The sequence below is a fragment of the Equus caballus genome, chromosome 13, assembly GCF_041296265.1.
Source record: "Equus caballus isolate H_3958 breed thoroughbred chromosome 13, TB-T2T, whole genome shotgun sequence".
Taxonomy (NCBI): domain Eukaryota; kingdom Metazoa; phylum Chordata; class Mammalia; order Perissodactyla; family Equidae; genus Equus; species Equus caballus.
In genome coordinates, this window is record NC_091696.1 from 40,016,035 (window position 1) to 40,031,396 (window position 15,362).

At 45.0% G+C, this 15,362-nt stretch overlaps 1 long non-coding RNA gene across 1 annotated transcript; it reads left to right on the forward strand.

Moving 5' to 3' along the window:
- Positions 1 to 223: 223 nt before the first annotated feature.
- Positions 224 to 8,867, forward strand: LOC111767638 (uncharacterized). The gene is made up of 2 exons (XR_002799452.2): positions 224 to 612; positions 8,731 to 8,867. It is a non-coding gene; the product is annotated as an uncharacterized lncRNA (long non-coding RNA).
- Positions 8,868 to 15,362: the final 6,495 nt, after the last annotated feature.

Here is a 15,362-nt window from a genome sequence, read left to right on the forward strand (position 1 = left end):
CCAACCTTTAACTTCAATATAAATCACCTGGGTCTTGTTAAAATGCAGAATTGAAATCAGTAGATGTAGGATAGGATCTGAGATTCTGCATTTCCAACAAGCTCCCAGGTGATGCCAATGCTGTGGGTCCACGGACCACACATTGGGTAGCCAGGATGTAGCACATGTGTCCTTTGGAACGCCCCTTCTGCCACCAAGCGCTCTCATTTCCTTTTGGCAGATGGAGTTGCTCCTTCTCTGTGCTGCACAGAGCCTCCTGGAAGATTTCTCATGGGCCTTTTCCCACGTTCGAGTCTAACGATCTCTGTCCTTGTCATTCGTCCGTTAGACCAAAGGCCACTCCAGGGCTGGCTGTGGAAGAATGAAAAAGCAAAAGAGAACATTCCAGGCCGGTAACTCCAGTAAGACAGTTGCATGCCGTGCACAGTAACTGTCACCTTCCCCAGTCCAGCATTACATGCTGTTGTAAAAACCAGCAGCTTTGCATCGACAGACCACACTTCTGGCCTTGCCTGGCAGGAGTGTGCTGCTCTGGGAACCTCTAAAACCCTGGACCAGCCCCCACACGCAGGAGATGTGGAGTTTCCTCTCTCGACTTCACATGAGCGAAAGGTCTGTGCATCCTCCTCCATTTTCATAATCGATTTCCTGGTGCTCAGATACCGACTCCTGGCCTGGGTGTGGGCTGATGCCTGGGTCAAGAGCGTGAGAGATACTGATTTTGCATGGTTTTTTCACGTTAACTTGGCCTTGGCAAAAGAATCGGTCAACATTCCAAGCCCTCTCAGGGCAGTTGAACGCCTCTCTCCGGGACTCTTTCTCCTCCACCTTTTGAAGGTGGTGTCTGGGCTCATAAAGCAGTTCAGGTGTTTCAAAGCCAAGGTGAAATGGTCTCTGTCCACTGCTCTCCTCTGTCCTCCCTGCCTTCACTGTGGGATTCTGGGTCCTGTCTTGACCTTAGGTGTCCTGTGCTGGTGTCCACTGCAGAGTGACCACTGTGACAGTTAATTTTATGGTCAAGTTGACCGGGTAGGTAAGGGAGGCCCAGATAGCTGCTGAAGCATTGTGTCTGGGTGTGTCTGGGAGAGTGTTCCTGGAAGAGATTAGCCTCGGAATCGGTACACTGAGCAGAGATCACCCTCGCCAATGTGGGTGGGTCTTATCCAATCTGTTGAGGGCCTGAATAGAAAGGCAGAGGGAAGGGGAATTTGTTCTCTCTGCTTGAGCTGGCGCATCCATCTTCTTCTACCCTCAGACATCGGCTGGGGGATTGGCTTCAGATTTGGACTAGAACTTACACCATCAGCTCCCCTGGTCCTCAGGCCTTTGGACTCAGATGGAATTACACCACCAGCTTTCCTGGGTCTCCAGATGGCAGGTGGCTGGTGGTGGACTTCTGGGCCTCCATAGTCACATGAGCCAATTCCTATAATAAAGCTCTCTCCCTCTCTCTCTATATATGTATAGAGTTATCCAGAGAAACAAAACCAATAGGACATATATCTATATATGTAGCTATATCTCTTATTATAGGACATATATATAAGTTCTAGTTCTCTGGAGTGCCCTAATATGTCTCGAGAGAGACACTATTGTCTCCTGATGGGCAGTAAGAGCCTATTGTGGAAGTCAAAAGCTGGACGTTGCTCCTTTCTCTTTGTGTCTATGCCATAGCTACCCCAATCCTTCCCAAAGCAAGGGATGCTCTGGCTGAGGAGAGAGGACAGTCATACATCTCAAGAATGATTGTAATCATATCTGGTGCGGTACCCAGAACAGAGTAGCGAATCCGTAAACATCACCTCTTTCGATCACTGCAGAGGATACGAGAGAGAGCTTCAGCATCTAGAAACTTTGGTCGGACATAAAATCCATCCAACTGGGATGAGGTATTCTGAAGAACCATCCTTTGTGGCAGGAAATAAGTGCTGTCTTGGAGACCGAAACCTAGATCTTGAGAAAAGAACTAATGTCACGACATCCTGCAGATGTGGCCAAGCTGCTACGGGACCCCGGGGCAGCTCAGTTCACAGTGGCGCATTCCCGTCTTTCCTTTACATGATGTTCAACAGTTCGTTTGGGAAGAGCCTCCTTCGCTCACCACAACTGCAGTCACCATCCAGCACTCGTCTCTCGTTGAAATTAATCACTCTTTAGATTCCTATTTTGGATTCTTGCCTCCTGGAGGCAGAGCCAGCAGGCATCTCTCTTGGTTTCTCAATTCTCCAGCTGGAATTTCTGAAGGACCCCGTGAGGCCACTTCCATTTCCATTGCCTTCTAACCCTCTGCTAAGTTCATGGCTCACGAATGAACAAGCACCAGTATTTCCCTGACCGCGTGGGCTCCCCGCTGTCACTGGGCACTCACTGTCGACAGAGAGCAGGTGTTCAGAGAAGACTGGACGAGCTGTGGGTGGTGAGGCAGATGCTGGGTTTGGCTCTGGAAGCTCAGACTCAGAACACTGAGCCGAACCATCTGAGACTCCTCCAGGAAACAGGTTGTGCAAATTTCGCTTCCCCCTCTCTGGGCTCATGCATATTCATTAGTAGAAAAACTCCAGGCCTAAGATAATGATTCACGCAGGAAGCGCCATTCTGAACAATATTATCTGGGAGTGACAAATGAATTTCTAATTTAACATGTGTGTTACACAAATAGATCACAAGAACTTTAAAGTCAAAGCATCTTTGGGAGTCATGCAACTTCTGTTGTAATGTAGCCTAAAATGATAGAGGAAGAAAGTCTCTCCACTGGTGGGCTGTGCATAGCTGTTCCCTTCAAAGCAGAGGAGAAATGAAAGTGGGTGCGATTTCAAACACGGCATGAGTCTACAACAGAAGGCAATAACAATGACCAAGAGTGAAAGAACAATGACACCAACAAAGAGCCAGCCACTGGCACGAATAACACCATCGTTTCAAGTTATTACTTGGGCATGAGCAGAATCCTCTTCTTTTTCTCCTACTGACAACAAAAATGGAGTCGAGGCCAGTTAGGTTCTTTGGTTGCTCCCTGAGAATCAGAGGGCAATAATTGCCAGGCAAGACTGAAGAGGGCGTAGTGGAATTGATTTGAGCTGCATTTCAATACCAGTTTCATGTTGAAATGTTAATTTACAGCATGATAATGTGATAGCCACACTATCTGCCCGTCTGCCGAGATTGGCCACTTCCAGCTCGTCAAAGCTGACAGTCAAGCATAAAATGGCTACTGTTAAGGAGCGCAGCTCTTTGAAGACTAAGCCATTTCTTAAAGTTCTATATTCCTGTCATCACTGCCCCCTCCCCATCCCTTTTCTTTCTAGGTGCTAGCATAAACCGATTTCCCATTCCCCCACCTGCTGTAGCATTCGTCTGAAGCCCATGGAAAATGCATGGTCTTCTAGAGCCTGGCTATCTACTCTGGGTTTTTCTTTTTTGAGCTAATAATGACATTTTAGAATGTATACTAGAGACCAGGTACTGTGATAAAGCACATTACCTTCATGACATCATTAAATTCTCATAACAATCAATGACAAAAGTGCTGGGACCCCCAAATTACTGATGAGGAAACTGAGGCTCCGAGAGCTAAGTGACTTGCCCAAGTAGGCTGTGATTGGCAGAGGCAGGAGTGGAGACCAGATCTGCTTGACTTCAGAGACCACCTTCTTCCCTACTAAACAACATAGAGCTAATGTTGTGGGGGGTTATCTTTTCAAGGATGAATGCAAAATCTTGACCAAGTGCAACCCTGGTGAAGGATCTCCCTTAGACCTACACACGGTGTAGGTATACCCGCTACACCATGCTCTGGGAGAACCAGGCTTATACCCTCACCGCTCATGCCCAGCAGAAAAGCTTTTGCTCTTCTCTTAATAGCCTCAGCTCTGATTGGGTCACCTGTCCAAAATTCAACCAATCACTGAGACCTGAGGGTGTGGTGCTGTGATTGGCCAGGCTGAGTCACATGCTTCCTGGTGGCGTTATGGATGAAGTCATCACTACCAGCACGATGTGCTCTGAGCGCAGAAGAAAAGTGGTGGGTTCTCTTGGGACAGTTGGGGTGTTGTGACCAGAAGAGGAAAGAGAGGCTGACCAGACAAAACCAACAGTTGCCCACTAAGCTTGTGAAGCCTCCTGCCTCCCAGCTCCTCTGGATGCTGAGGGTTTAGGAGACAGAGTGATTTGAGGAGAGACACAGAAGGGAACAGAAGATAGGAGGGAAAGCTAGAGAGGTTTGCTCAGAAATGGAAACACAGAATTAGAGAAGAACCAGAAAGGTTTCCCTTCAGCTTCTTGAGAGAGAGACAGAACCCATAAGAAGAAATGATTTAACAGCCCAGCTCTGTCTGATTCCCACATTCCATACCACATGGGCCAGTGGTCTCCCAATTTTCTTTTACAAGTACCTGGAGCTCTGGGAGGATTCCTTAGGATCCTTTAGAGGGATTTGGGGAGTGGGATTCAGGAGGAATCTCAGGCAGGAGAGCTCAGACCCCCTCCTGGCTTCAACCAGAGGGTCCCCACTTTCGTGTGTCTTTTCAATGCATTTCTGCATAAGACCTTGTCTGGAAGCAAGGGTTCTTCTGCTAAACCCTGCTCTACACTGAGATATTCTCATGAATAAAGTCCTTTTGTTTACCTCTATCTCCCACATGCTTAGTGCAATCCTGGCATACAGCAGGTACCCAATAATTGTTGAACTGTCAAATGGAACTGAAGGTGCTGAATGACAACCAGGGAAAGGCAACAGAATAAAATTACAACTGGAAAATCTTAAATCATGGAAAGGAAGCTAAGGACTTTGGAGACACATGGAGAGCTGGTGATGTCCTGCATGACGGTAGGACCACAGACAAAGGCTTGTCTACAAAGGCAGCTGGCCAGTTACTGCTCCCCTTTTGGCTTAGACACAGCTCTAACTAAACAGGTAAAAAGTTTGTGATGGGACACTGGTTGGTAATATCATTCTTTTGACATTTACCAAGAGCCAGCTATTTGTGCATTATCTCATTTAACTCTCCTAATGGCCCCATGAGGTGGATGCTATAATCATGTTGCTCACTTCACAGGCTGGAGAGACTAAGTAACTTGGCCAAGGTCATGGCTCGAATAGGGCAAGGCCAGGGTATAAATCCATCTGTCGGATTCCATGGTCCCAGTACTTAAGCACTCTGCTATTTGCTCTCCACATGAGAGTGCATTTATGTTAGTTCTGCAAAAATATCTTATGGTTTCGAGTTCAGGCAACACAGTGAGAGCAGCATTGATGAACTGAAGCCTCTTAGGTGGCCAGGATGAAAAGGATGCAGAGATGGATGGAGAACCTTTGTAGGAAGTGAATCTCTTTATCAAGGAGAGAGAAAAGAGCTTGGAGAATGAGGAGACCCTTCAGATCTCTTGAGGGCCATTGGGAGAAGGAAGCGTTAAGTTTGCTTTGGGTAGTTTCAGGGATAGAACTAGAAACACCACATCTTCTTCAAGTTGACAGATTTCTGTGCAATATGCAGGACAAGTTTCTAGAACAGTGCTTCTGAAAGGTAAGTGTGCATGAGAATTACTTGGAGGGCTTCTTAGAACACAAATTCATGGCCCCACCCCCAGAGATTCTGATTCAGTAGGTCTGTGCATCCTATTTGCATTTCTAATAAGCTCCTGGATGCTGCTATTCCCCGGACCACACTTTGAGTGCCCATGCCCTAGGCCAAGGATCAGCAAATTCTGTAAAGGGCCAGAGAGTTTATATTTTAGGCTTTGTGAGCCAAACAGTCTGTGTGGCAGCTACTCAACTCTGCCATTGCAGTGCAAAAGCAGTTAAAGACAAAATGTAAATAAATGAGTATGTATTCCAATAAAACACAGGCAACCAAGTCCTCCTGCCTCAGTTAGGCCTCTTAGGTGACAGCACAGAAATCACTGGTTAGTTTAACGAGGCAAGGATGTTATTACCTCTTCTCTTTGTCAGGCCACCACTGAGCCTATTACCACTATGGGCCATGGCCTCGTCCAATGTCACTGATGCTTTAAGAACACCCAAGGTCTCCTTTCTCCCAAGACATCTCTGAAGCCTTATCTGCATCTTTGATCTCAGTTAGAAGAAAGCAAAAAGGGATGTGTTCCATCTCTGCTCATGTGATGTCTGACGCACTTGAGCCGCCCTCCTCTGAAGCTGGACGATGTCTACACACATGCAACTTATGAGTGACAAGGAAAGCTGGCAAGACATCCTCATCTGAGTGAGCTCCATCCTTGTACGTCACTCACATCAGCAAGAGCTGCCCTGTGTTAGAGTTGATAGATCCAGACAGATATGCAACATGCCTGGGGAAGGTTCGGGCTCGTCAGCCAAGTCATCAGTTCTACAGCAAGGAGCATATGATTGAGCCCAACTCAGCGTCAAGCTCAAGTTCCCTGGATTGAGAAAACCCTCATGTCCAAGAAGTGAGGCTTTTCCAAATTTGATTTAACTATTAGTTTGAGATCACGATGGCTGAGTAACACTCTGTTTGTTAGAGTGTCAAAAATAATCCCAAACGTGGTCTCTTGGATGAGAGCTAGGACCTGTTTCATGAGGGAACTGATGTATATTCTCTCTCCAAAGAATTCCTTGGGGCAGCCTCATTCTACTTCTAACCCCCAATAAGCTATATCAAACACACACATGTGTGCATGTGCACATGCGTGTATGCACACACACAAGCATGCACACAGATTTTATTAAAGGACACTTTATTATTCATTATTATTTATTCATGCACACTCACAGAATCTCCAGAGACCCTGGCTTAGAGGCCATGGATTCAGGAGCATCGCTGAAATGACACTGTAGCCTTGTGCAAGTGGAGTTCCCACTGTGGCTACCCTGGCCCAGACATCCTGGTCCAACTGCTGGCACTGGGCATGGGCTGCTATTGCAAGCATCTCTTCCCTTCTTGCCCCTGGGAGCTAAGCATTCCTGCTGCCCCTTTCTCCAGAGTGGATTCCTTGTGGCAACTAGCGTCCATTTCAAAGTCTTGCACGGGAATGCCTGGTTGGCGGAGTCTTTGCCATATGGCTGTGCCTTCATTGCAAGAGCTGCTGGAAAGAGAGTTGTAAGCTTCTGCCATAAAGTGGAGAAATCTCCCAACAAAGGAAGTCATGCAAAGGAGAAGAGTGGTCAAAAAGAATTTTAAAATGCCTACTATACTTCCTAAGACAGCTTTGTGGGGTTACATTCAATGCATCTAGGGCACCAATCCAGTGTTTCTTCTCCTGTTTTCCTCTTCCCAGGTTAACTTCAAGTTTCCACCCATGTCTTCTACGTTTTTAGCCGGCAACACAGATGCCATATTATCAACTGCTCCCCACCACTGGCCCCTCAGGAAGAGCTTAATTTCTCCTAAGAATGGAACCCATGTTACAGTAGGGCAAAATTTGCTTTCCTCTGAAGAGAAGGGAGTCTTCAATTTTTAAAAACACATGGCAGGAAGCAAAAAAAAAAGAGAGAGGATATGAGTTGAGCAATTCATATTATAACAGGTTGACTTCAGCTCATCTAAGAATCAAAATTGGAAACAAATTGCTTTAAATTGCAGCAAGACAACTTTCTGGTTTTCAGGCTTGTGGCGACATGGAATTCCCTTCCTGGAGGTCTTTAGAGAATTGGCTGGATCCCCCAAGTTGGCTGGCATAATTACATCGTTGGATATGGAGATAGAGAAATAGATCAAATGGCTTTCGCATGTCCCTGCTAGCCTCGCTTGCAGACTGTTAATGTGCAATACCATCCTATATGGGATGACGGTGCAAAATGAAACATTCCAGTGCGTACAGGCACACAAGTGCATGCGTGTCTGGTGGGGGAGGCAAAGTCAGCTGGAACCAGGAACAATGGGTTGATTCTTGGTGTCGGTTAACAACTGCCTATTATCCCCTCTCCAAACCAAATAAGTTTTGCGATTGTTAGAGAAATTGAAATTGCCAACGAGAGAAGTGGGGGAGGGGGGCTCTAATCCTTGCCCTGACTCTTACTTAAACGCTGGCAACTTTCCTGAGACTCTAAATATGCTTGGGGCCCAGCCATTTCTCTGTAGTCTATGAAAATTAACTCAGTCCACAGGGGCTGCAATCACCACCCAAAACCCCAAGTGTGGGCTCTTCCTCCACACTGACAAAAATAACAGTTAATTAGGCTGCAACACCCAGAGGAAAGTGAACTCACACCACCAATCGCAGGGCGGCATGCAAAGTGTCACCATGACAACCGGCATTTACAGCTCTTCAATTTTAATATATCAAAGGCAGGGGATAATTTCCCAGTGAGAGTACACCAGAGTGGATTTTTTCCCCCCTTCCTCATTCTTTCTGCCAGTCTTTTGCCAATACGGGAGCTCTATTCATGTGGCAACAGGTTTGAAAGGAAGAGAAGCCTGTGAAAGCATTGAACACCTGGCATGGTACTGCTGGAAATGCTTTATGCCTTGGGAGGCCCAGGGAGGATGGCACAGCATCCTTCTCTGAGTCTAGGCTGGGTGGAAAGAACTCAGGGGCAGGCGAAGTGTGAGCTGCGAACCTTTGCCCTCAATTCCAGGTGAATTTTCTGTTTTCACAAACTTCCTTCCTCCTTTCCTTTCTTCCTTCCAATTTCCTTCCTTCCTTCCTTCCTTCTTGTTTTATTGAGTACTTCCTTGATACCAGACACCTAATAGGCATCATCTCATTTATTCTTCATGCCTACACTCGAAGATAAGTATTATTCTTATTTTACAGATGAGGACACAGATAGCTTCAATGCCCTAATCACACAGCAAGTTGCAGAACCTGGATTCGAACCAAGTCAGACCTCACAACCCACGGCCCTTGTCCTTTCTGTGACTTCAATATTATTAAAATGAACTCTCTATAAACGGAAGTAGATACATTTATTATTATCATCATTGCCCTCATCATCATGCATCAGTCAGCTATTGCTGCATAACAAACATCTACAAAAATCTCAAAGGGATACAATCATACTCCACTTTAGGATAGGGTGGCTCTGATCCTCACGTGTTTATTCTGGGGCCCAGGCTGAAGGGGAAGTAGCTACCCAGGGGAAGCTCTCCTCAGGGTGATGGCAGAGACACAGAGGGTCTGCCCCACTACACAAGCGCATTTCAAGTCCATCCTGTGTCATGTCTGCTAATATCCCATTGGCCAAAGCAAGTCACATGGTTGAGCCCAAAGTCAAGGAGTAGAAAAATACACCCTCCCTTTTGTGAGAGGAATTGCAAAGTTTTATGGCAAGAGACATATGATATAGAGAGGAGTGAAGAACTGAGGCCCAAAAGGTCATTCTATACACTTATGTCATCATCATCATCATCGTCATCAACCTTACCACCTCTATGGACCAGGTCTCCCTTTACCTTGATCTATGTTAAGAATAAGTGATTTCTTTACAAAGCTCCCCCAGTGTGCAAGTCATTCCTGGAGCAGCTAGGCATTCAACTGGATGAAGTTTTCCATTAAAAAAATTCTTTTTAAAGAACCTCATATATTGGTTTATCCCAATTTTTAAAATTATTGTGATGATTACAGTGCAATTTAATGTTTCTTTTGAATTGCTATGTATTTCATTTGATGCATCTAAAAACCTAATTTTTCTGAGATGGGGTCCATAGGCTTCACCAGACAGCTGAAGATTTCCTTTGCACTAAAGTATTTAAGATGCCTTGTCTTCATATTTTTCTCTGGCATGAGACAACTACTTGTAATTCGTAATCACAGCCCTGCACATTTGTAGACAACTTTACTGTTTACAAAGTCTCTGTCTTCCATCCTTACATTTTATCTCTCTAGTTATGGGGACCCACAAGAGACATACCCAGGACTGAAGGTCAGGTTTTGAATAGCCATTCCTTTGGTAAATGAGGCATTTACCAGAAATTGTGATAATTTCAATATCTGAACCTAGTAAGTGAGGAGGGGTCAACGTTACCTTGAGAATAATCTGAAAATATAAGAAAGTAGACTCATTTTTTTAAGAAATAAAAACTATTATATGGGGCCGGCCTGGTGGTGTAGTGGTTAAGTTTGTGTGCTCTGCTTCGTTGGCCCAGGGTTCGTGGGTTCAGATCCCAGGCACACACCTATACATTGCTCATCAAGCCATGTTGCGGTGGTGTCCCACATAAAATAGAGAAAGATTGGGAGAGAAAGAGGAAGATTAGCAACAGATGTTAGTTCAGGGCCAATATTCCTCATCAAAGGAAAAAAAACAGAAATAAAAACTATTTAAATTTTCTGTGCATGCTCTAAATATCTACATGTGTAAACCTTAAAATGCTGAAAATACCTTACTTGTTGAGAAACAAATCAAGAATAAGGAAAATCTTGAACTATGAAATATATTGAAAATGCAGGACTGTTTTCTTGTTTGGTTCAACTAGGCACACTAGACTAATAGAATGTTGCCTGGGAGAGATCGTTAAAGGACCTGCTTTAGTGAACAGATCAAGGAGGAAACAGTGAAACTGGCGTATCAATTTTGCTGACAATTGAACAGCTATCAAGTGCTCTAAAAAAGTTTGCTTAAACGTTCCTTTAAATTTGTTTACATATTACTGTAATCTGAGGAAAACATTTATTTGCCTTTTTTTTCATACAGTCTTATTCCCCACTGTATCTCCAGCATTTAGCAAAAAACCCAGTACAGGTATACGCTGAATAAATATTAACTGAATGAATGGAAATTTCTAGAAGAGCAAATCCCAGCTCTGGAATAGCTCAGAGTGCTTCAGAGTCTCAATCCGTGAGTTTTTCCCTGTTTGGAGGTAGCCCTGCAGAGAGGTGGGGCAGATGGGGAGTAAACAGAAGAGCAGCAGATGAAAAGGCCATCCTTGTTGCTGTGGCGCATGGGCACCAGGCGATTATTTGTTTTCTCTAATATAATGTGAAAAGTGCTAATGAGATTAGCCTTTTGTGATGAATACTAATATGATATGAAAACAAATGCTAATATGCAATGTGAAATTGCTAACAAAGGAGAAAATCGCTCATAAAATTCAATGGGCCTCAATGACAAATGCTTCATACATCCCTCTGGTCTGGCCAAGGCTGTCGCGTAGCATGAGAGTGACAGTAGACTAGGGAGAAATCATAGCAGAGGAGTTGCTTGGCGATGGATGGGTTTCAGTCGCTTCCTCCAAAATTACCTCTGTGTGGGTGGAGATGTCAGAGAAGGCCCACACAGGATACATACAGACACACACAACTGGGCTCGCAGGGTCTGGAGGGTCCAGCAGGGAGGTCTCTGTGAGGAAGCTAGAACACGCCGCTTTCCACTTTTGTGACAGGCCCGTGAACTTTTCCGGAGTTCTCTCCCATCTGGTGTGCTCTTGGCCTCTCTACAACCTCCTGCAATTGGTCAAGCAGACACGCAAATGGAAAAGCAGACACAGAGAGAAGTGACTTGCCTACGGTCCCCGCAATAGCAGAGCAGAGACTGGATTCCTCTTCTAGGTCTTGCCCTCCTCCTCCACCTCCACACTCCCATCTCTCCTCCTTCCTTCTTCTCTTCTTCCTCCTCCTCCCTGGCCACCTTCTCCTCCATCTCTTCCCCTCTGCATCTCATCTCCCCCGTCGCCAGCTCCTTCCCTGACTCATCCACTCCCTCTCCATCCACTGTTCCCTTCCTTCTCTTTCTCTCTCTCCTCTCTTTCTCTCCTTACCTTCTCCATCCCTCTTATCCATCACCTTCCCCTCCTCTATTTTCCACCTTTCCCTCTTTCTTCTCCATCTCCTCTGGTCTCTGTTATTCTTATCCAAAGATCATTTGCACCAGCAAAAGTGAACAGTTATTCTGAAAGCAGACTTTGCTTTGGGAGAAGCCCATTTCAGAAGGAATGTTCGAGTGAAAACTTGGCTCAGCTACTCATAAAATCTGTGAAGATGCATAACTTCTCTGAGCCTCAGTTTCCACATCCATAAAATGGATTTCCTTAAAGCGTGGCTACAAATAGCCACCCTTTAACTGCAACTATAAATATAGTCATGCATCACTTAAAGGGGACAGGTTCTGAGAAATTCATCGTTAGGTGATTTCATCTTTGCGTGAACATCAGAGTGTACTTACACAGACCCAGATGGTATAGCCACCATCATACATGGGGTTTGTCGTTGACCGAAACGTCGTTATGTGGCACATGACAGTATGTAGTTATGAGAAGTGTAATAGCAACTATTCAAAACTGGGCATGTGTGGGCAAGACGACTGGGAAGGAATATTGAAAAACTGAAAATGGCTTACGAGGGTGATCTCTTCCGTCTTCAAAATTTTCTTTCATAATGTTGTTTCATTGTATTTCTATGGTTCTCAACCCTGTCAGACCCAATGCTCTCTTTTTATAACTAATCTTTTGTGACATCCCCTTTACTGTCTTGAAATAAAATTCATAGATTATGTAACTCACTCACACACATAATTTCATAAAATTTTAATATAACGCCCTAACTCTATTATCAAGGAGAATGAAAGGAAGTAATTGATATAAAATAATAGGTATTTCAGTATGTAACTGCTTGACTGTGAATACAGAAGACGTGATGAAGTAGGCAGATGCTTGCTCCTGAATAATCTAGAATAATCGTGAATGGGATGCCTCCAGAAGCCAACTGCCACAGACGTGACTTATGGAGGACTCAAATACTTTGAGGGGCATTGCCACCAGTGATGGGGTTTTCTGAAATGCCCAAGAAGTGCTGAATTAAATAAGGTGAGATTTACAATTTAGTTTATAGAAATTTCGATGTAAATTAAGACCGTGAAAAACAACTTTTGTTCATGGGGAAAATAGAGTTTACAAATAAGTTTTTCATCTATTTAGTGTCCAGAGGCACATTAGAAAGTCAAGCAGGAAGTGGGGCAATTCTGCATGGGCTGAAGTTGTCCTCTTCGCCGCATGGACCTCACCCTCTGAATATCCATCGTGCCCTGCCACCACTGTTGGGACAACACCATCACCATCCCATACCTTTCCAAAATGCCTCCCAGGAGGTAGAATCTCCCATGCTGAGACCGCAGCTCTATTTTAATTACAAAATAAAAAGCAAACACTTCTGGTTTGGGAGGGCTCTGCCAACCTCTGGGCTGGCATCACTCTCTCATTGAGTCTAAAAGCAAGTGAGAATAGGGGCACTGATCCCACATCTAGAAAATTGAAAGTGAACCAATTTTTTATCATCTAACCTGACAGCTTCGGCACGTCTCTCCTGTCACATTCCTGTCTGTCCTCAGAGTCGCTGACAGAATCTTTCCACAGATCCATGTTGTTGCTAATAGGATTTGTCTCAGGCTAAGCGTTCAGCTTCTTGTTTCCTGAGAACATCACGGACACTCTCCTCTCCTGCCTGAGCCCAACCCTCGTTGTATTTCAGCTAATAAAATAATTCCCTGCCAGATGGTGGGGGAAAACAGCCCCTGAGAGAAATGATGGTGTTGTCGAGAAAGGCTGGACTGGTCAGTACTAGTTTGGATTAAAGCCAGACATTCCTAAGGTGAAACTGACAGCTGGGTTTGCGATGAGCAGTCCCATCTGGGCAAAGCCGACATTCCAGCACGCTGGAACTCTCCACTGGCAAATGAGCTTTATGCCATGCGAGGGATCCGTGGAAGTCTTTTCTGACATCACTGTTCTGTCTATTCCAGAGATGGGGGACTTTAGTAGGGCTTGGGATTTCAAAAGGAAAAAGTTTGGCTCAAGTTGAGAATTTAAGTCTCCTGAGAAAAAAGCTCTCTATTCACCCCTGTAATTCCAGCACCATTCTGGAGGCTGAATCCCTCATTCTAAGCCTTTTTCCTGGGCTATATCATCTTCGGAGGTTCTTCCAATTGCTCATTTGAGACTTTGAAATGTTTTCTGTTCTTTAGGGTCTGAAAGGAAGTCTTGGACATTCCTCTTGCCTCAACCCCTCCAAAATACCGTCTTGCGATAGTTCCCTATGCTTAGTTCCATCCACCCACTCTGTTCGTCCAACAAGACAAACTCATTCCTCCCGCCAGACTTTGGTCTTGTGGTCTTTTGAGCCCAGGATGCCTTTTCCCCAAATGACTTATTGTCATTATTCAGGACTTAGCAGAATTGTCATCTCCTCAGAGAGGCCTTCCTTGACCACCTTGTCTGATATAGCCTATCACTCTGTGGTCACTAGTAAGGTGACAAAGTCATTTATTGTCCAATTCAGAGCACTTATAGGAACAGAAGGGGCTCGATAACAATCGAGCCAGCCTTTAAACGAGTTTAAAGCAGGATAGTCCTGGGTCAATCAAGATGTGAGATGACCCTTCCCATTGCTCACGCCCTCTCCGTCACATCGCTGTGATTTATCACCTTCATGGCCCTCGTTATTAACTGATATGATTTGTTTACATATTTATTACGTCTCTGCTTATTACAACGTAAAATCCAAGCGGATGGGGATGCTGTGTCTCTGGTTCACTGTGGCACCCTCATCCTCCTGGATACTGTTTAGCACATAGTAGGTGCTCTATAAATACGCATGGAATATAATGTGTTGAATGTAAGGCACTACAATTGCCGTGGGTTACGTAGCTATAGGTTAGTTTTATCTGGCTACTCTTCTCTCATCATTTTGAACAGTGAGTCATAAAACCCACCTTTCTGTGCTGACCGGGAATCACGTTCTCGTCCCTATCAGGAGATTCCAGCCGAAGCTGGCTTGGGATCACTCAGCAGTTGCTTAGTTACCCTTTGTGGCCTCCTTGTTGGAATGAGGTTTGATGAGCCCAGATCAGGAAATAGTGCCAGGAGTGAGAGCTACTTACTCAACCTGATTGGAAAACGTCATGCTTTTGCAACATTGGGGGCATAAAATAGACGCGGTCCCTGTTTCTTGATTGGAAATGCCAGAGAAGCAATGCTGGGAAATAACACGCTGGGTGCATTGAATTAATTAGTGTGGATACCGATTGTGTAAAATCCAGTTATTGTGGAGTGGGGATTGGATTGCATGTTAATTAATATTTAAGTCCTTTGGAAGTGGCACTGAAGGAAGAACCCTCCTCCCCCGACCCTTTGGGTCCTCCACAGCCCATCCCCCACGAGATAGGATTTCTTGGGGCCCCAAACAGAAATCCCCTTATCACATGCAGCACAGATCACAGGCACGGCTTGCACTTGCATGATTTGCATTTTCATAAAGGAAGTGCCCGGTATTATGTAACTGTGTGTGGGTTCTGAGGGCTTCTAATGGGCCTCCCTTTGTACAGTTTCTTAGCAACCAATTGAAGTTTGTAAGCTGAAACAAAGAGACTCAAGTCCATCACTCCTTGAGCACATTCCTCTGAGTCTGGTCTGCTTCTAAGAGAATGAGCCTGGGGGATGCGCGCCTTTTCTTCTTTG